The sequence below is a fragment of the Microcebus murinus genome, chromosome 15, assembly GCF_040939455.1.
Source record: "Microcebus murinus isolate Inina chromosome 15, M.murinus_Inina_mat1.0, whole genome shotgun sequence".
In the NCBI taxonomy this organism is placed as follows: Eukaryota; Metazoa; Chordata; class Mammalia; order Primates; family Cheirogaleidae; genus Microcebus; species Microcebus murinus.
Window position 1 is genome coordinate 61475190 of NC_134118.1, and position 22716 is coordinate 61497905.

The following is a 22716-nucleotide window of genomic DNA, read 5'->3' on the forward strand; positions in this document are numbered from 1 at the left end:
CACGGGAAGAAGGTAGCAAGTGGTAAGAAAAAGGAAGAAAAGGTGTCCCAGAGATAAATTTGCCAAGACTGTAATAGATGAGGCCATAGAGCTAAATGTCTTTGGAGCCAGCTTAGGATGACCAAACATCTAGATTTGTTTGGCACTTAAGGGCTTCCTTTAGTATGGGCTATTCAGCACTAAAACCAGGACATTTACTCTTCTAACCCTAAACCAATTGCAAACCACAGAATCCTAGTTGGGTTGTGATGCTTGATTAGTACAAAGAAATTATATGACAAATTGTAAAACAAGGAGAAGAAGATTTTCTCTGAATATCAATTTTATTTTTCTTTTCTTATTAGGACACAATCAAAAAATCGCTTAGCTCTTAGAACTCTTTGTACTACTTGAAAAGAATTCATCACCCAAGTTCACTTGATCCTTCTAAAAATGCTTTTTAAGGAAAAATATCATGGCTCATTAGCCCACAACATTAGGTGACAGGGCTCTAGCTATCTTATTATGTGGGGAAATTGAATTTTTCTATTATTCAAATTATTGCTTTTTAGTTTATATCAATAAAATTTTGTATATTATTGTGATTTATCAAAAAATACTCATATTAAACTTTTGAAATGACACGTATTCTAAGGCTACTTTTATTTATTTTTGCTCACTTATCACTTCAAGTGTTAACACATGTCATTAACATTTATATAGGATCATTCATATGCATACCAATTTTTTTTTCCAGGAAAAACTTCATATCATCCAAATAAATCTCATAGTATCTTTTGCCAAACAGTTCACATTCGATTTAATTTTATTGTCCATATCTGGACTGGAAATTGCTTTATATTTTTAAAAAAACTATTCTCATTACAAAGTATCTTTCATATCCCATTCATTAATTTTAGTGAGGCCATTCAGTGAATTAAATATTCCTAAGTATAAATATTGTTGCCTTTGTTTAAAGATATCTGACAAGTATAAGCAGTGCCCGAAGTTTGGGAAACAGGCAAACAAGTGTTTTCATGCCAATAGTATAGTCATCTAGTGATCAGAGCAGGGAAGAAAGATGCTTCCCTGAGCCCCTCAGCTGATTACACTACACCCTATGACTCTGCCTGTTCTTATTCTCTCTGCTTGTACATGTTCATTGCTGTGGGATGCTCCAACAATTCAGCTCTGGAATGTAATTTCACTCTGTCCTATGATGACGAATGATTCATATGGTTTAACCATATGAATGAGATTTACTTTCAAAAACACATTCTTGGCTGGGTGCGGTGGCTCATGCCTATAATCCTAGCATTCTGGGAGGCTGAGGTGGAAGGATGGCTTGAGCTCAGGAGTTTAAGACCAGCCTGAGGCAAGAGTGAGACCCCATCTCTACTAAAAATAGAAAAATTAGCCAGCAGTCATGGTACATGCCTGTTATATCAGCTACTCAAGAGGCTGAGGCAGGAGGATTGCTTAAGCCCAGGAGTATGAGGTTGCAGCGAGCTATGATGACGCCGCTGTACTCTACCCAGGGTGACAGAGCAAGACTCTGTCTAAAAGGAAAAAGAAAAAAGACAACAAAAGACATTCTCTTTTTATTATATCATTAATAATTGTGATTATTCAGTTTTCACGTAAACCAAAGTCCCAACATAGCAAAGCAAACTAATAGACAAAATCTAAAAGATCATGTTCATCAAGCCTTCCTGAATTATTTTCACATTTTTGTTTGTATTTTTATGGTCAGGGAGCCTTTTAACATTTTTTTCCAGGTATAACCATTTAACTTTCTCCTATTGAGTATCATGGTCCAAAAAAAGACCACGTGGGAAGACCAAGAAAGAAAGGCAGAGGCACTGTGTCATCTTTGTTACCGTACATATTCAAATAGAATCTTTATTGATCACTGACAGTCAAAACACATTTCAGAAGAGTGGAAATAGGCCCAACTTTCTGGGCCAGGAAACAGTGACTTACCTCTGTCTACATTAATTATGTATGATCCCCATTCTGAAGCTGTTTTTTTCTTTTATTTAAAATTAATTAATTAATTAGTTTTTTGAGACAGAGTTTCACTCTGTTGCCAGGGCTAGAGTGCCGTGGCATCAGCCTAGCTCACAGCAACCTCAAACTCCTGGGCTCAAGCGATCCTCCTGCCTCAGCCTCACGAGTAGCTGGGATTACAGGCATACGCCACTATGCCTGGCTAATTTTTTCTATTTATTTTAGTTGGCCAATTAATTTCTTTCTATTTTTAGTAGAGACAGGGTCTCACTCTTGCTCAGGCTGGTTTCGAACTCCTGACCTTGAGCAATCCGCCCGCCTCGGCCACCCAGAGTGCTAGGATTACAGGCGAGAGCCACTGCGCCCAGCCCTGAAGCTGCTTTTAAGGTTCTGAAAAATTCATTTGCTAGTCGAGTTTTATCTACTCCAGGAATGAGCTTTGTTTATTGGTTAACAAACTTTTCTTTAAAACAATGTAGAACTATATCTAATATACATTTTAAACTCTCAGCTACGCATTGCATGATCCAGCTTGCTTTGCTTTGTAACTTTTCATTCTTATTTGTCTTATTTTGAGCAGTTCCTTCTCAAAATGAGGAGCCTAACTATATAGTTCCCATATTTTAGGAATAGAGTCAGGAAGCAGGAAAGCGCACAGAAGTGAAAAACAGGGAGTGTGTTTCATTCACTTATGAATTTAATGAATATTTATTGAGTGTTTACCACATTCTGGGCACCATAGACTGTCTGGGGATATAGCTGTCAACAGCAAGAATAAAGCCCTGACTTCAGGTAGCTTATATTTTAGTAAGGATGTGGGTGATGAACTTTAAAGCAATAAACTCACAAAATAACTTCAATTTGTAAGTGCTAATGAAGACAGTAAATCAGGTAGTAGGATAAAAAGTAGTAGTAGGAAGATACTTTAGATAAAGTCACAAAGAAAGATAATCAAGAGAAGGTAATCCCTCACCAGGGGAAAGGACCAAAGATACATGTGTGCAAAGAACGGGGACAAGGCCACCCTTCCTCCTGGAGACAGTCAGCTCGAGTGCTCTGAGCAGGGTTAGCTGGAATTGGAGGAGTTTGCCAATGCGCCACCGCAAGCAGCCGGTCAGTAACTTTTCTCAGGCTGTGCTCAGCCTGGAAGTCAAGTTTTTCTGTCCCAAACAGCTGAGGCCATCTGAAGTCACTCCTAGGGACAGTGAAGAGCAAAGATGCTCAGAACAGAGAACTGAGAGCAGCAGCCTATCCCAGGGTAAGAGAGGGAGAGACGTCACCTTTACGGTGTCTAGCATCAGTGGCCCGTATTTGCAGGTGCACATCGAAGCAAGGACTTCATTCATGCGACACTTTATGGGATGGATCTGCAGTGGTCGCTAGAGACGGCCATAGAGAGGGCACTGACGGGGCGTCGTGCTTAGGGGGCTAACCTTGTGGCACTACACACGAGAAGGTTGAAACACCAGGCAGGCAGGATAAAGTCCCAGAAACAAGCGTGATGAGAAGTCATCTCCATGGATGGCTCTTTTCCTCTAACATCCACCTAAGGGGATTCAAACTCCACCCTCAACAGTAGCAGAATCCTTCCTTCGCTCCTGCTCGGCAGGTCTTCTTCCTCCAAGACTTGAAAGTACAGTGGGCTTTTTCTTATCTTCTAGAGAGTCGGTCCACTTGCCGCCTGCCCCTAAACTCTTGCCCGCAGTGACCGTTGCTCCATGCTGAGTCGTGGGCCTCTGCTGGCTTTGCCGCTGGCCACGGTCTAGACCCAAGACTGCCCCTTCCAGCATTCCCCAGAGCACATCAACACAAGGCGAGTGTGTTTATCACAGTTTTACTGAGAATGCTTAGAAAGAAGAACAGGTTACTCTTCCTAGCAACTTATTAATCCTTCCCTGTTAAAGGAAATGTCACTGCCCACGTCTCTCCAGACATCCCCGGGCAGCCTGCCATCTCGCTGAGCCTCTCTTTCCTTTCTCCAATCCACCGTCCCCCCTCCGGTTACACACACACACACACACACACACACACACACACACACACACACACCTCCAGGCGCCATTCGTAAGTGCCAAAATTACCGTTACTTCGCTCGGCAGCACAACGTAATTCTTTATCTAAAATATTCCCACCGAGGTCATCCCAGAAGCTGTTACACAAAAGCAAGTGATCACACTGGGATCTTACCCTGCTCCATGTTTAAGTCATTCAAAGAACAAAACATGTACCTGAAATTTCCTCATTTTAAGGGAAAATACTTAAGAAAAATACTTTTCTATGGGCCATGATTTGGTGATCTAGCGCAACCTTTTTGTCTTTAGGCCCTACCTTTAACAGCATAAAAAAGAAACCCAGTATTTGAATAGCATTTTGGTTTTGTTTTCTTCTTTTAAGAGGTTTCCAAACTCATCATTACATCAACTCTGGGAGCACACAGAGATTATTGTTCAGCAACTGAAGATACCAAAGATGTGAGAAGTTAAGTTTCGTAAAGTAGCCTGAGTTCACTCATGGCGTTAAAGACAAGGAGAAATGAGCAGGCTAACCCACACAGCCATACTCCCAAACGAGCTAACTCAACAAGGGGCATATCCATCCCCCAAAGGGACCCTCGTCTACAACCAAGCTGCCAGGTAGGTCTGAGTGCTAGCTGTGTGTGTGTGTGTGTGGCAGGGGGTGACATCTACTCACCAGGTGGCCCTCATCTTCTCTGAGAGGAAGAGTTCTTTCCCTGTGAACAAAAATACACGGCATGGGGCTTGTTTCTAGCCCGTCATTATATAACTATGCTTTCAAGAGACATTGTCAGCTCAAGCTGAGAATAAGCTGATAGATAAGACTGTTTTTTATCTGGGAGGTAGAATAGAAGAGTGACTAAAGGTCTTAGCTCTGGGCTCAGAATGTCCAGGTGCTAATTTTGGATCTGCCATTACTATGACATTAGGCAATTTAACTTCACCCTTCTCCTCAGAAAAAGGGCGATGATAGTTGTATTGACTGCGCAGGACTGCTGTGCAGATTAAATGAGATGATGCATACAAAAAGATTGGCACAGTGCAGCACACCCTGGAGGCTTCACTAGTTATTATAAATAATGTATAAGGACCGTATCTATCATCCTTTAATTTTCTCAGGGAAGTCTGAGCCATTTACGTTTCATTCTACTTAAAAAAAGAGAGATTATTATTATTATTATTTGGTCTAACAAACTGAATAAATGAAAACAGCAGAACAACACAGATCAGTTTTAATTAAAAGTCTCTAATAGTTGGGACATATTTCCTGTCTTAGTATAGGATTTATAAAGGTGACAGGAGATGTTTGAACTACAGGATTCTGAGCCAGGACACACAATTGTCCTTTAAAATTTTTAGAAATTCCACAGCAAAACTTATATCATCATGAAGAGATAAAGGGCTCTTCTCTTAGTCTTTTTTTTTTTTTTGTATAAAATAAATGATTCTAAAAGTTAACGCTCATCAACATGAAAGTAGAATTATTAATGAACTTTTAAAAATACACATAAGGAAAAATAAGCCCATGTTCATATTTCTCATCCAGCCTCAAGGACAGGTCATTTGGTCACAGCTTGGAGTCAGCCATCAGCTCCACCATGGAAAGAAATGACCTAGTTCACTTTGGTATTTCTCACTGGAGATTAAAATATATAAAAGTTTAAAGGGCAGTGCCTGTCTGGATAGATCTATACAAAGAAATCTGTATAAAGATAGAGGTGTATATATATATATATATATATATATATATATATATATATATATCTTCATAGATATATGATTAGTTATTAGTTTTACAAAATTGCATAAAAATTATAATAAATCCATTTCATGTGCATGTATTTCACTTACAATTTTATATATTAAAGTTTTATAAACATTTTGTTATAGATTTTTGCTCTGCCATTTCCAGAAAGAAAATATAATTTTTAAAAAGTCACCTTAGACTTACATTTCATCAGTGCTTTCATTTTTTTTTCATCTGGGTTGAACATAAGGGCCGGACTCAATTCCATTCAATGCCATTTTTTAAATGATTTGAGTCATGAGATTATAGCAATGGAAAGGCCTAAGTTGGTGACAGACTGTTTACTTCCCCAGCTCTGAATCTCAGGGCAGCAAGATAACCGCAGGGGAAGCTACCTCATGGTGGGGTGGGGGCTTGAGTGTCTGCAGGATGTAACTACTGCTGTCCTTGCTGGAAATCAGCTGGTTCGGAAAGTGCCTTCAAGGTTCAGTTCTCCCAACCCCACTGGTGAGGGATGTCTTTCTGGTTTGTGGATGGCCGTCTTCTTGCTGTGTTTACCCATGGCCTTTTCTCAGTACATGCGAGGAGAGAGAGAGAGAGAGAGAGAGATCTCCCTTCCTCTTCCTGTAAAGCTACCAATCCTATAAGATTATGACCCTGCCCTTATGATCTCACTTAACCTTAATTGCCTCTTAAAAGCCCTATCTCCAAATACAGTTATAGTGGGAGTTAGGGTTGCAACATAATGAATTTTGGAGGGACACAATTCAGTCCATAGCATATAACTGCCATGTTAATACCACTCTTCTGTAAATTTATCCAGATAATTCATATAATCTATTATAATCAACTGTCAGTTCATCCTACTTACTCTATTGTCCTTTCCCGACTTTCTCTCTATGACTTCTAAGGCTATTTCAATAAGTTAGCACTTGTTACCACATTTTTCTCCTAGTTAGTTCAGTTAACACATGCAGCATTATTTCAACAGTTAGTATATGAAATCAACAACCCTCCTTTTCCCATACCAACCAATTTCTTACCTTGCACATGTTGATTCTATTTGGTAAGTTTTGAACCTCTTGCATGTTTCCTGTCCAGTCTTCCTCAATGCCTGAATTTCACACTAAGATTCCTAGAGTTGTTTCTCTTTTAATATCTGGAAGCTGTACCAAAGGGGCTGGCCACCTCACATCCATATAAGTTCATATTTTATGTCTGAAACCCAAGCTTCTCACACTTCAGAAAGCTCACTGATTTGTCAAGGGAAAGGAGAACTTATTTTATTTAACTATGGTCACTGTATTTTACTCTGTCTCCCTTGGGCTGTTTTGGGGTTCCAACCAGAATAGTACTTCTGATTTCCCTATCTTAACACTAAGTTTTCTGACTAATACTCATCCTATCCTGCTAACTGACACCCATCACCACCACCACTTCACCTCCAAACATGTGAACACCCTCCCTTCCAGGGTATGTTCCTCCATGACTGCCATGTAGTGTCCTCTTTCCAGAAGAAAGAGATCACATCTCATAAGCCCCATGGACCACCCCACCAATAGATTAATATATTCAGAAAATTTCACAGAACCGAAAGGAGCCTCTGCCTGGAGCCGAGTGTGTTATTTCAATTGCAGACAATATATAGCCTGGAGTTTTCTGAAAAATTTTCAAGAAAAGTCACTGCAAACTACTTGACTGCCCCCACAGGCCCTTATTGTGGTATTAGTAGTAGAGCACTAAAATTGATGGTTAACTTAGGATAGGTCCTTGGTGTCTTGGGAAGTCTAAACCCAGTAACCATATTAGATGGTTCTCAGGTATTGGGGGAATAGTTTGAAAAACTTAAATGGTATCTAAATCAACAACATTGAAAAGAGTATAAAAACCTCTTCATTATTAACTTTCATGTCATTGTGATTTTATTTAAAACACTTTATCAAACTGAGTATGCCTGTTCCTCCCAGGACCCAGCCATCCAGCCACTCTGCAGCCACTGCTGAAGGGACCCACCGTTAGAGGCTCGACCCAAACTGGCCTGTGAGATTATTTTTCTCAGGAATGTAGAATTAAGACTGACGAGTTAGTCACTCTCTGGTTGCTCTTGAGCTAAATGCAGATAAGTCTACTATCTGCAGGGTCATCTTCTGCCAGGAGGCCCAGGCTGCAGAGAAAAAGGAATTGAGCTGACATACAAGAAGCAGAAGCACACATGCATCCTAGAAGGAGGAAGAGGAGGCCTCAGGAAATGAGCTTTGCATCCGAGTGGCTTCCTAATGACTGTTTCTGGTGGCTTCTGAGGGCCGCCTGCTATTTTTTAACTTGAACCTCAAGACTTTCCCTGTGTAGTGAGTTGGTGACCCCCAAAAGATATGTTCACCAGGAACCTCAGAGTGTGACCTTACTTTGAATAGTCTTTGCAGGTACAATTCAGGTAATGATCTTGAGATGATATCCTCCCGCGTTAGGGTGGGCCCTAAATCCAATGACAGGTGTGCTTATGAGAGGCTGAGAAGGAGAAGACAGACACAGAGGAGAATATGGAGGCGGAGATTGGAGTGATGCGTAGACAGGCCCAGGAAGGCCAAGGATGCCAGGTAGCCACAGAAGCTGGGAGAGAGCCAAGCGAGGATGGTCCCCTTGGAGTCCTCAAAGGGAGCCTGGCCTTGCTGACACCTTCACTTCAAATTGCTGATCTCTAGAGCTGTAAGGGCACACATTCCTGTTGTTTCATGGTTTGTGGTAATTTGTTACCTGGTTACCTGGTTTGTGGTAATTTGTTGCAGAAGATATCAGAAATTAATATACCCCTTAAGTCTTCTAATTCATTCTGCTTAAACTAGCATGAGTAATATTTTAGTTTTACTAATAAACAAAAGTTATTTCACTAAGACAGAGCTTGTTTGTAAATAACAGATATTTCACTAACCACTTAAAAATTGATATTGTTGCTATAAGGCAATTAAAAATATTATTAAAGATAATGTTAAAATTATTCAATAAACAAGGAGACAATATACAAAGGGTGCAGTAACTGCCCAATAAATGCATGTTTGGCCATTTGACATAAGCTCAACATACAGTATGAATATTTTCCTCAATATTCTAAGATGCGAATATTGTTGCATGAATTTAATATTTTAAAGTTTTTGTTTTCTAATCTAGTATATAAAGAAAATCACTTTTTTAAATATACCAGTCAAACTGCAGTATAAATTTATAGAATACTAAACTGAAAACTGAAAAAAAGAAGCCATCTGATAAAAGAGAGGAAAAGAGGTGCTGGAATCTCAGGAGAATAGGCTGGAATCACCACCCCAGCCTCTTCACAAATCAATGTGAATGGTCTCTTTGGCTGCTGCCATTTAACTCGATGATTCTCTAATATTTGGGGCTATGGTAAGAGATTCCACCTCCCCCAGTGGGACATCCAAATAGCAAACCCACACAGACCTAGAAAATAAACCAACCACTGGAGCAGGAGATTAGAGTTAGGGTTAGAGTTAGGGTTAGGGTTAGGGTTAGGGTTAGGTTTCTTTCTCAGTTTGCAGAGAAAAAGCTAAGACCCAGAAAGGAGACGTAATGTGAATGCCCGATAGCTGCATAGCTGCTTAATGCATTCTTTCTGCTAATAAGTGCCCAAATAAGGAGGCAACAGGACTAGGCTACTTAGAAATTCAGAAGCCTGCCAAGGAAAAGGGAAAAAAAACAAATCAGAATGGCAGCAAAAATGAAACACAACAAGATTTTAAAATGCTATTTTGTGGTCACTGGAGGAAACTCCTAATTCTGCCTCAATTCAATCTTTTTGTCCCTGAAGTGAATAAGAAAGAGGAGAAGTTCATGTTTCTTTTGAAAGCTATGTTGTCTGTTCAGCAAAGTCTGAATAGTCAGAAAATTAGGTTCTGCCCTGCCCTTGTCTATATTTTCCAGCTGGGTATATATTCCCAAGCAGTGTCACACATCTGCAAGTAAATTAATCCAGTAGAAAAGAACACAGAGTTTATTTAAAGTTCAAGGCATTTCTTGAACATAAGCATTTGGTCCGACAGGTCACTGATTCCATTTTCAGTGCACTGATAACAAAATTCATATATTTAAACATTAAAAAAATAGTAATAAGGAAAACCTTTTACTTGTTTTTTCTTCTTGTCCATGACATTTCTTGAGGGTTTAGGCATTTGGCTCCTAATGTTATTTTCACTTCATTGCTCTGACAGCCGAGCTGCATAGCTTGGCATTACAAAAAATTTGGTATGAGTGGCTGAAATACATAATTTCCTTGGTTTGGGAAGGCCTGCAATGCCTGGTCACTTCCTGCCCAGCCAACTTTGTTGGTTGCACTGACAGGAAAGGTCAGACAGCTTTGAGATGAAAGATACATCTGAAAGAAAAGAAGGAATATAATTATCTGGTGTCAGAGGCCAGTGGAGTGGAGATGTACCAGATAGCCTGGCGCTGACTTGGGCGTCTGCCCTCTTCCCACAGCAGGACAGGAATGTCGATTGGCTGATGCTCCTGGTTTAATATTCTTGCTGTTACTCAAACAAGAAAGTAGCCTTTCTTTTCTTTTCTTTTCTTTTCTTTTCTTTTCTTTTCTTTTCTTTTCTTTTCTTTTCTTTTCTTTTCTTTTCTTTTCTTTTCTTTTCTTTTCTTTTTTCTTTTCTTTTCTTTTCTTCTTTTCTTTCTTCTCTTTTCTTTCTTTTCTTCCTCTTCTCTTCTCTTCCTTCTCTTCTTCTCTTCTCTTCTCTTCTCTTCTCTTCTCTTCTCTTCTCTTCTCTTCTCTTCTCTTCTCTTCTCTTTTCTTTTCTTTTCACATTGTCACTGTGTTTTCTATAATCTTCATAATCCTTTACTTCTAATCACCTCTTGAATCCTGGAATCAATGTTCACTTTCAGCAGCAAGATCTTCCTGCATATCAGGTAGTGATTCTCTCAGGCGTTCCTGACTGCTGCCACACTGGTAGCTGCTATGCACTGAACGTTTGTGTCACCCCAAGTCCCTATACCGAAACCTAATCACCAATGTGGTGTTAGGAGGTGGGGCTGCTGGGAGGTGATTAGGGCATAAGGGTAGAGCCCTCATGCGTGGTACGTGTTCCTATGAAAGAAGCCTCAGAGACCAGCCTTGACCCTAACACCGCATGAGAACATAGCAAGAAGGCTCTGTGAACTAAGAAACAGGCCCTCCCCAGACAGTGAATGTGCCAGCACCTGAGGGCTTGGACTTGCCAGCCTCTAGACCTATGAGTAACAAATCACTGTGGCTTATAAGCCACCCAGTCTATGATATTTTTTTATAGCAGCCTGAACGGACTAAGACTGTAGCCTTTGCTTCCTCGGGCCATTAGGTAAGAACGTAAGTTGCAGCAAATCAATCCTTATCTCAGCTCTAACCCTTTCAAACAACTTTTGGGTGAGATTTTTAGATTCCAAGGAAAGTGAAGGCTCCATCCTGCCATCCTTTAGCCATATCTATGCTTGCTGTTATTTCTCACCAGGAAATAGCAACATACATTGAACTAACTCAGTTCTTAGGGTAAAGTATTGAATATTCTCAAAATCTTTAATTATCCTGTTTGGGGACAGAGAAGGGACCCTGCTGCCTTTATAAAGCCCCAACAGAAGCCATTGGAGGGCCTCTTTTCTTAACCATATTTGAAAACAAAAGACCAGGTATGGTCCAGAAGGGTCTATATTTGCCAAGTTTATAAACTATGAATGAATTGTATATGTCTTGCATTGTCATGGAAAAGGAAAATCTAAATTTTAAATATCTGCTCCTCATAAATGAGCAGAGAGAAAGAATATTCAGAAAATGAAAGAAAATTGAAATAAATACTTTTCTGCAAGGCCTTACACAGGGCTGCACCAATAGCACCAATAGCACCGATAGCTGTGCAGGCCGTGACTACAATGGTGCCATTCAGGTAGGTGCAGGCAAGGATGTGACTGGTTTTCCTTGGCTTCATTTGATGCATGGCCCCTCCTTTGGGGCAGGAACTTGGGGTGGAGCTGCCAGAGGAGTAGGCAGGTAGGAGACAGATGCTTTTCCACTTTAAACTGAGCTGAATAACATTTAAAAAAAGAGCCTTGCTAGAACACTCCGGAAGCACCCTCTGGACTAAGACCCACCTTCCTGCTGGAATTGGAGGTCTCGAGGCTCACAGGTATTTTTCTCTAGCCGCTCAGCGTGCTCCGCTTGGAATTGGGTTTATTCAACATTTAGTGCCCCCTTGCCCTTTTAACATAAGAATATATATGTTATTTATTTCTTTTCTTCACCCTTGTATATGCCAGCCTTTCCAGCTTATTGTTATTATTTATGGCTCTACTAAATGTAAAGCTGGCCTCAGAAACATCAAAGAGAATAATGGGAATGGAGAAGTAGACACAGAAGTGAGCTATAACCAGCCCCGTAGCTCCCTCTCCTGCGTGACAAATGTGAGTGATTGTCTTATATAGAGTGTTTTTGTGGTAGCATGAAAATGCCAGTCTTTAAAACGTGTGCGCGTGTGCACACATACACACACACACACACACACACACACACACACAAAAACATGCCAATTTGTCCATAGGTGAAAAGACCCTTTGCTGAGACATCAGTTTACCAAATTAAGTCTATATTTTATACTACCTCAATTTCACAGTAAGGGGGCTTGCATGCTCTTTGTAGAGAAAAAATTTAGTACACACCTATGTAAGCTTATTTTGATAGGCTTAATTTAAACCAAAAGGGAAAAATGAAAATGAAAAACTAAATTATAGATACAAAATGGAAGAAGGAAATCATTTTTACAAAACAAGGAATACCAGTAAGTATAAGTCACAAGTAAAAAAAAAATAATTTTACAAAATTGCAATGATCTCGATAAATTAAAAAGTACCTATCAAACACTAGGGAAATGGGGAGCCCTGCATTCTGGTTGTGAATCTTTTTCTAATTAATCATATAATGATGGCAAATCCTTCAACATTATGTTCCCTCCATTTTCTCCTGTGGGAGAAAGAAAATTGGAATATATAGTACTTAAAGTATTCCAGCACCAGGACTCTAAATTTACAGACTTTTAAGTGATTTATACAAATTCAAATTGAAAAAAATCAGAGAGGAGGAAGAAGAGGATAGATTGCAAAAAATTCACTGATTATTTTTAATAGTATTTCTTTTTAAAATATGGTTATGCTTATAAATAATAACTCTAATTTATAAATTCATTTTCATGTCTCTACTCTTCTTTGCAACATGATATGAAATCCACCATGGGATAGATGTTGTTAAACTAACATTGAATTATAGAAACTGAGGCATAAAAAAGTTAAAACACAAAAAGTGTAAGGTCTAGACTAGAAACCCAAGTTTTCTGAGTCACATATTATGTTTATTGTTCTAAACCATTTACTTCTCCAAAGGCACAAGAAGCACAAATAACTTTTAAGAGAAACATTGCATATATTCCTAAAATGCCGAGATGACTTCCGGTAAACTTGAGGGGGAAAGTAGAAAACAGTAAAGAAACTGACCTCCGAAAGGCTCAAAATATCGCATATAGAAATCTCTCTCCAATGCGGGAAGAAGAGTGAGAACAGGCTGTTGCTAATGCCTATCGTAAGTATATGTTGTCTTAGGCTGATTTCCTGGAAATAAACTCCAAATTGGAGATGTATGTGGTTAGGATTTATCAGGGAAATGGTCTTGAGAATTACAAATGAATGCTGCAGGATCAAACACAGGCCGAGGTCGAACCACTATGTAGCTGCAACACAGACTTCAACCAATTCTCCAGGGAGCTCTGGGGCTGAGGTTCCCTACAGAGATGCCTGTTATTTGACGAGGGGGCCAGCTCTTTGTATCCCCACTTCGATCAGCACTGGGTGCAGGACTTTCCTAGGGAGGAGACATAACACTGACTGAGTGGCTCCCTTTGCCCAAGAGTGAGTTCCACATAAGGAGATAGCTGTGAGATGTCAGCACCCAGCAGTCCTCATGGCGGCAGCTGAGGGAATGAGTTGCCTCCAGCCCTAAAAGGGGAACTGGGTAGCACACCACAGCATCCACTACACATCCTACCTCTTGGTTGTGTGTGCTTCTTTTTCACCTAGCCATGAGGAGCTCCATCTCAAAAAATGTATTTTGGAAAAACTGAGGGAAGAAGAGACAGCATCTCCTGAAAGGCTGTCATCTAATTATGTTGGCCAACACCCTAAATCCAAATAAGATTCTCTTTATGCACATTGCACATATTAGGAGATCTTTTTGTTTGTAAAACATCAGGGACTGACCAGGAAATTTCTACTCATAAAAGTATTTGAGAAAAAAAAAAAGTAATCCGCAAGGTGACTGCTGAGAGTGCTATGGTTTGAATGTCCCCTCCAAAACTCATGTGGAAATTGAATTGCCACAGTGATGGTATTAAAAGGTAAAATCTTCAAAGGTTTATTATGTCATGAGGGCTCTTCCTCATAAATAGATTAATTCCATTATTGTGAGACTGGGTTAGTTATCACAGGAGTGGGCTGTGATAAAAGCATAAATTTGGCCTCATTTTCTCTCTGTTTTGTGCACTCTCTTCTGTCTTCTGCCCTTTCACCATGGGGTGACCCTCACCAGATGACTAAGCAGATGCTGGAACCATGCCCTGGAACCTCCCTACCTCCAGAACTGTAAGCCAAATAAATCTCTTTTCTTTATAAACTACCCAGTCTGTGGTAATCTGTGATAGCAACAGAAAATGGACTAAGACACACCCTACTCCATAGAAGTCAGTGTGGCATAGCATAAAAGACATGAACTTTGAAGTCAGATACAGCCAGGTTTAAATCTAATCCCATTAACCTCTCTGATGGTTTTCCTTGCCCTTCTCATCAAGAGCATTCTGCATACAAATCATCTAATTGACCAAGAAACATTTATTGACAGCCTGCTGTCTATGATATGGCCCTCATCTAGGTGATGTGTAGGAGATTCACACAGAAGGCTCAGTCTTGCCCTCTGCTTATATCAAAGGAGGAAGCATATGCCACTTAGTAGATGCCACAGTGGGGTGATTATAATGTAGAGATAGAAACACATAGGAAATATTCTAAGATAGGAATTAACATGACACACATCAAGAACCAAGAGATTCCAAGATACCATAACATAGAGATTGACTTGGGAAGGGTGAGCAGTGGGAAAAACAGATTTAAAGTGAGATATGGAAAGACTGTAGAAGGCTTTGAATGCCAAGCTAATAAGTGAGGATTCTACTAAATAGGTTTTAAGAAAGGAATATAAGCAAATTAGTCTTCTAAGAGGCGTGTCAGAAGCATGCAAAATGGATTGAATTAGTGGAAAAACTCAAGGGTCTGAAAATAGTATTTGGCATTCAAGGGCAAGCTGACATTCTCACTCATCACATTGGCAGGTGTGAATAATCAGGTTGTTATAGAAATGGCACAGAGAAAAAAAATCATCAAAACCAAATATCTGTGTATATTTTTATCTCTAATATTACAATTGTATTACTGAAAAAAATGGCATATGATTTCTTAAAAAAAATGGAGCAATTCATAATTATTTCCTGTCTAAGCCTACAATAGTCATTAGTTTTCCCAAAAGGTAATCTTTCTTTCTTTAGAATTTAGATTAAAAATAAAACATTCTGAATGCATCTGTCTAGACTATTTAAAGACTTTTCTAATATTTTCCCAGATGTGTTACCTTTGCTTCCCTGTATGTTTTAACTTCTATTCTCTCTCACAATTTTATATCTAGCTAGAAATCTAAACACTTCTTTCCTCTCAAGAAATATGTTAAACTGCAAAACGTAATATCCAGGGTTTGAATAAGACAAAACAAACCAACCTCAAGGTATTCATGAACTTCAGATCATTCAAAATTCACCAATCTGTATACATTAGGCTGCAGGAATTTTAGCAATACGTGTAATGTGACATGCTGTCTGCTTTACATCTAGACAAAATAAATAGAAATGGTAATGATTTTATGGAAATCTTAATACACATGGACATTATAAGATACATTAGGTTGGAAGGCTGTTACAAACATTAAAACAGCATTTTATATAGGACTTTTGCATTGAAGAACCTGACCCAAATATCTGGTAGGTACACATGATCAAGGGGCTCTGTTTTTTCAAGCATCCACAATGAAGACAGTGCCTAGCAAAGAGAAAATTGGGTTAATTTTAATGTTTTGTTTCGCCCAGTCACTGGCATTTTCCATTTGGATACAGACTCTATGTATGAGCTTCTTCCTCCACTTATCTTTTAAATATTGACCTTTCTCACAATTAGGTTTTAAGCATTCTTTTCTTACGCACATATATTCTTTCACAGAGGATCTCACGCGTTCCTAAGAATGTAGATACTATCTATAATCCGATAAATGTTAATTTCGTCTTTAGCTCAAACTTTCCTCCTAGATCCAGGCTTTTACCCAGCTGCCTGTGTGCAATCTATATGTAATGTGTCATAGACATCTCAAAGAGCCTGAGATATCCAACACATTCCAAGTGTGTTGTCTGACCCCCCTGGACACGCCCCTGGCATAGTCATCCACTTAGTGACCAGCCAAGAGCCTGAGTCACCTCCGGCTGTTCCCTTCTCCTCCCTCACAGCCTCCCAGCAGGCTCTCCATGGCACTCCCAGATAGAACTCAAACTCAACTTCCTTCATCTTCAATCTCACCACCCACACCCAAGCCACAGTTTTCTCTTGCCTGCATCAGTTGCTAACTGCTCTCGCATTTTTACATTTACCCTTTTCAATCTATTCTCCCAATAAGCCACAAAAAATGATCTTTCAGAAGTGTAAGTCATATCACAGGAGTAAGACATGTCCCGACCTACCATCCTTCAACTGCTTCCAATGACTAAGAGGGCCTTACATTCCTTCCCGATCACCCATGTCCTCAGCCGCCGGCTCAGGGCACCAGTCACACACTGAACTCTCCCATCTCAGAGACGTCATGTTTTCTCTTTTCTTGTCCTTTCATGGGACTGGATCTTTCTCATCCTTTGAGTCTCAGCTTAAACCTCCACCGAGAGCTTCCCACCCCCAGCCATCTACATTGAAGTAGCTTCCTCAGATTTTTGTCTACTTTAAAGTCCCAGTTATTATTACAAAAAGATCCAGAAACCCCATTAGTGTTCTTTATCACACTTTTCACAGACCACATTTTATTTTATTATTACCTGTTTCTTTTCTCCAAAAGACTATGAGTTCAGAGTCAGGCTCTGTTCAAGTTATATTCCCATACCTGTCACATGGAAGATATGCTGAAAATACTCCGGAGTGAAAGAATAAATGCATGGATGAATGAAATTTGCAATTTGAATTAAAAATTTCAACAGTAACTAAAATCATAAATTCCCTTCTAGAAATCCTTTGCTGAGAGCTTAGTAGTTCAGTGCAATGGTAAAACTGTCAGACAGCCACCATCTTGGAACAAAATTCTTCCCAAAGTCATAATATGGAAAAAAAAAATAGGATAATATATTTCATGGAAAAAAGCAAACCATTTGTAATAACGTTACCACAAGTTTCTGGCTGTCTCAGAAGGAATTGGCAGACTCCAGTTGAAGCCAAGCCAAGGACAGTAAATAGGGCGTGGTAATACATCTTAGGAATCATATACGTTGGCAAAATTGGAGGAAGACAATTTTTCAACCGCTACTTATACATATTTGGGCATATGAGATAGTATCATTAGTCTTTTTCTTCCTTTCAAGAATGACACAATTTACAATTTTTAAAAAAATTACTTCTTTATGTGTAAAAACGAGCTCTAATTTCATAATCTTCACATTTAATAAAGTGTGAATTAAATAGTGTCTTAAAATGATGTCATAATTGGGAAATTTATGAAACACTCCAGTGTTATTAAAATTTGCTACGAAATCACAATTGTAATTAAAAACACTTGGAGTTAACTTACCCAGGCATTGCAAAGGAAGGCAAACTAGTAAGACATATTTCTAATGCTAAAATAAATGCACAATCTTTGGTAGCACATTTTGTAATTTTGGAACAAAAACTTGTTTCTTCTCAAAGGGAGGAATTTTCTTTCGACCTCTAGCATTACCCCTATTCACTGAGGTTTCAACTTCATTGCCAAAACTCCAGTCCCCACTCATTTTGATGATGATATGTTTTGCTAGCTCGGGGCAGACACAAAGCTATATGTTCACACGAGAAGACTGTTTCCCAGCTTTGCTTTCAGTTAGGGTCAGGCCGTATGACTGAATTCTGGCCAATGTCCTGTGTGTGGAAGTGATATATGATAATTCCAGGCCCGATTCCTACGATATCCTGGGACATCCTCTGTGATTCCATAGCTACTGGGCAAAGATGGAATCTTCCAGTGGCTTTCAGGTCCACTCTATGGAAGGTGCCTAAGCCCCTGAGTTAGCTGGGTGGAGATCCTCCCCTTCACCTCGACCCGACTGCTCTGATCACTATTGGACTGTGATAGGCACAAGGATTAAAACTTTATATTGTTAAATAACTGAGTTTGTGGATGTCTTATAGAGCAGTTAGATTTTTCTGACTTATACATCTGTAAAACCCAGTGTTTGTAACTGTTCAAATAAAAGTTGTGACCACTTTTCGTTTTAATTGTATGATTATATTAGATGCCATAGTGAGCACTTTGTATAAATTATCTTATTTAAATAGGTGACAATAATTATTTAAGTATCTTTTTTCTTTCCCAATTATTTATATAATTTTATTATTAACTGCTTTATTTCGAAGAATACAGTTTTTGAAGTTAGACCAATGTAGGTTCAATTCTGGCTCTATTACTACTTCTGGTTTTGTGGTGATGCACGTAGTCGAAATGCCTCGCTGAGATTTTCTTTATCGGTAATATACCAAATATACTTGGTTCCTGTAAGAATTAAATATAATTTAATGCAGACCACTTAATATAGGACCTGATACATGGCAGACAATAAATAGTGACTTAGAAATATGTGGTAGCATGTTTACAATAAAACAATATTTTTTATTTCTTGGATTATTTCTAAATCATAATGAGAAAAAATATGAATAAGAGAAATAATGTGCCCAAGGACTTTTATTTACAGATACTTTTGATCAGCTCATTATCATAATAGCAGAATCTAATACATCAAAAGAGATTTCTAGGCCTTTTAAGATGGGGAACTTTGCTATGTAAACAAGCATTACACTGTTTAGACCCCAGTCCACAGTTGTGTGATGAATATATCAAAACCAGCAACAGACAAATAAAGATCTTCCAGCAGGCTCCTTTTGATTTTAGAGAGAATTTTCTTTTATTTATGATTGTATGCCCTACAGGAAGATCCCAATATTTAGTGAAAAATTAGCAGAGAACAAACAAAAAGATTAATAATCAAATTACAATAATGAAATAAAGCAAATGTAAAATGCACAGTAGGAAAAAATAAATTCTGCTATTATTGAGGAATCATAAATGTAACTTTTGTGTTTCAACTGTTTCTAATGAGTAATCAAATTATAACAAAATCCTTTACATATTCATAAAAGCATAAAATTTTATTGCAATTTATAAAATCCTTATGATATAAAAATCAAATATTCCTCCACAGTAAAGAATTATTCACTCAGTAAAGTCATGCAGATCACTGAATATTTGCTTTTTAAGTATCGGGATACCTTTTAGGACTCTTCAGAAGTGTGCTGTTGCATATATTTATTTCACCCAATTAGTCCAGAGCATTCATCTTATATATTTTTATTGAATTCTTTAAGAAACCTATCTGATAGGCACTGAGGTTTCCCTTTCATCTTATAAAAAGCACATGTAGATTTTTAAATTAAATTTTAATAATATCATTAGTTCTGTAATATTTAGGGATCAAAAGAAATTTCTCTCCTCTCACTCTCTTCCTCTCCCACTCTGTCTCTCTCCCTCTCCTTTTCCCTCCCTTCCATCTCTCTTTCTTTCTTTTACTAAATACTCTCAAGATGACCTTAATCATATGCATAGTCAAGAATAAGTGTGCTTCTCACTAGGTTCTCACTGAGGACTTTAGGAATTCTGAATTTGGTAAGCAGTTGTCCCTATCATTGGTAAGCAGTTGTCCCTATCATTAATGACATTAACAAACTGGATCTAAAATTTCCCGTTTTATCATGGTGGAGGGTGATGTGTGGCAAAAAGCCTTTCAACCTCAGCATAAAACAAGAGACCCTGGTCCAGAAGGTCAGAATTAATTCCTCCACCTAAAGCAGGTGATGACCACCCCCACCCCCAGCCATAATTTTTATGAACAGCCAGTCCAGGATTCAAGGGAAGTAATCTCAATGTAGGATTAGGATTTATGTCATGGACGGTGCAAACTCTTCTGTTTTATGATAGAGTCTCAAAGCTCTCATCAAATTCTGTCTCTGCAGTGACTTATGGAACCTCTTTTATACCAAAATAAAATTATTTCTTTAAAAAGCAGATGCCTATGCAATCACCTTATGCCCCAAATCTCCCACATTGTAAAGTTTCCTTTGAAAACTTTCCCAGTGGCATTATTGATTCATGTGTCTCAGACAATCCTTCAGAATTTTTTTATTAATTTGATTTTGTGATGCACCTGGCACAAGGATATCAACCACATAGTCAATCAATATCAGGATTATTTATGAGAAGTTTTGGGAGACAGACATTATACATACAGATAAATAATCATTAAAACAAATAACAACAAAACATTTCTATACATCAAAATTATTTTCGCTATGAGGGCTCTCATCTAAAAACTGAGAGTGCAAAATTTTAGTACCATTAAGAGGGTTCACAGTCTCTTTATTAAAAGAATTAAAGACACTAGATTTGTGTTTAGAAATGGAAGGTTTCTCAAAAACTTTTATTACAAAAAATACAATACCAGCCAAAAAAATAATATTCAAAACATCTTCAGATGATTTCCAGCTGAAACCCAGTAAGTCACTAAGATTAATTTAATAACTTAAATCGTTGAGAGATTCTATATTACACAAGCTTGTAGATTGGGTCAGATATAGAATCTAAAATTTAACCTGAATGAGGTACACTGCAATCTGAGTGTGTTAAAATGAGAATTGACCTAAAACATAAGAGCAGCTGACTCAGGGTGGAGGGCAATATGTTTGTGACAACAGGAACTTCCCTGGACACCAGAGGTATCTCAACTTCCAGCCCATAGGAATCACCTGATGTCACTTTTCAGCAAGTGCAAACTGAGCTTCTATGAACCATCCCGATTGCCACTACTGCATTGGTTGTGCACAGGGCAGGAGGAGGTGACCAGAGGACTATAAAAAGAGAGCAATGCCCACTTGTAAAGCTTGAGTAAGTGGGGAAAGGATAACTCATCTGACAGCTAAAGAATGAGCAGGAACTTACTAGCTGAAAAAAGGAGAGCAGTGTTCTGCAAATAGATAGAACACTATGAGCAAAGACACCATAGCATGTCTTTGCTGAAGAGCGCCTGGGCCAACAGAGTGAGGAGTGAGAGCGAGTGTGGTTTGGGGTGCAGCAGAGTAGTAAACTCTGGGCCACGTTATAGAGCTTTATTTTCACCCTACTATCAGTCCAAATCCATGAAAGCATGTTAACAGGGGAGTGGCAAGAGCAAATGTTTTTATTTGTAAATTACTACACAGGATACTGTTTTAGTCTATTTGGACTGCTATAACAAAATGCCACAGACTGGGTGGCTTAGAAATGACAGAAATTTTATTTCTCACAATTCTGAAGGCTGGCAAGCCCGAGATCAAGGCACCAACAGACTCAGTGTCTGCTGAGAGCCACTTTCTCATAGACAGCCTTCTTTTCACCCTAACCACACATGGTGAAAGGAAGTGGCAAGGGAGCTTTTTCAAGATTGTTTTGCAAAGGCACTAACCCATTCATGAGGGCTCTGCTCTCATGACCTAATCACCTTCCCAAAGCCCCCTGCTAACACTATCACTTTAGGGGATAATATTTCAATATATGAATTTGGGGGACATAAACATCAGAAAATAGCAGATACCAAATGGAGATTGTATAGAAACATCAATAAATATGACCTAGTAAAGGGTGATAGATATATAACTTGAAATGCAACATATAACAACTAGGTGATCCATTTTTGGAAACTACATCCTTGATTCAACTGCTTTAGCCTAAAAGAATCACAGTTTACTTTTTTAATGCTAACATTCACATGCTGGTAGCTCTGAAGGTTTATTCATAATTTATTTAGTAACAAAATATGATACTTGGTAAGATTTCATTCATAGTATTTAAAGATAAAAGATTCCAGAAAGTGTATACATACCATTATCAGAAAGGGCATTCATTGTTTTAACTTTCAGAAGTTAGGTTTTAAAGAAATGAAGCATAAAATCTATATGAGCAGAATAAATATTTGATGGCTAAATTCAAGAAAGGCCTATGTTAGGTTGATCACCTTCTCTCTCATAAATATTTGTAACTTCCTAAGTAAATGAAGTTAGTGTAATATTGATGATTTCCTTCAGTGATCAGCGCTCAACCGCTCAGGCTGAAGGGGCTGAGTGGATATTTTCTGAGCCGATGAGTTTCTTAAGTACTAACACATCCTACCTTCCAAGAGCATTTTGATTTAGTAGTTAGGGTAATAGCCAGCCCCTAGATGTTTTATGTTTTAGAGAATAGCAATGTCCAAACAACTATGTTCCAACGTTAGTAAGCTAAAAATAATTTCCTGCCTAGTGAAAAATACTTTTTCCTATAAAATAATTGATTCTCATGAAATTCATATGCAAAGACATAAGAAGCAGAGAACGTCATAAGTCTGGAATGGTTTAAAAGAGACCGCTGAAAGCACAATTGATTTATAATGATTGGACTCAAGGTGGAAGTTTAAGGACAAGACATTCTTTCTCATGTGTTTTCCCAGGGAGAGGGCATTTACAGAGTACCCAAGTGTGACTGAGCTGATTTGTTTA

At 38.6% G+C, this 22716-nt stretch overlaps 1 long non-coding RNA gene across 2 annotated transcripts in view; it reads right to left on the reverse strand.

The window, feature by feature from the left end:
- LOC142876410 (uncharacterized) overlaps positions 1 to 6876 on the reverse strand; it is a 44108-nt gene extending 37232 nt beyond the window's left edge. Inside the window, exons 1-2 of one of the 2 annotated variants that reach the window (XR_012923308.1) lie at positions 6795 to 6876; positions 4681 to 4720 (exon numbers count right to left, since the gene is read on the reverse strand). This is a non-coding gene — a long non-coding RNA (uncharacterized LOC142876410). The remainder of the gene's footprint in view (positions 1 to 4680; positions 4721 to 6794) is intronic. The other variant, XR_012923309.1, reaches the window with a different exon arrangement.
- Positions 6877 to 22716: the final 15840 nt, after the last annotated feature.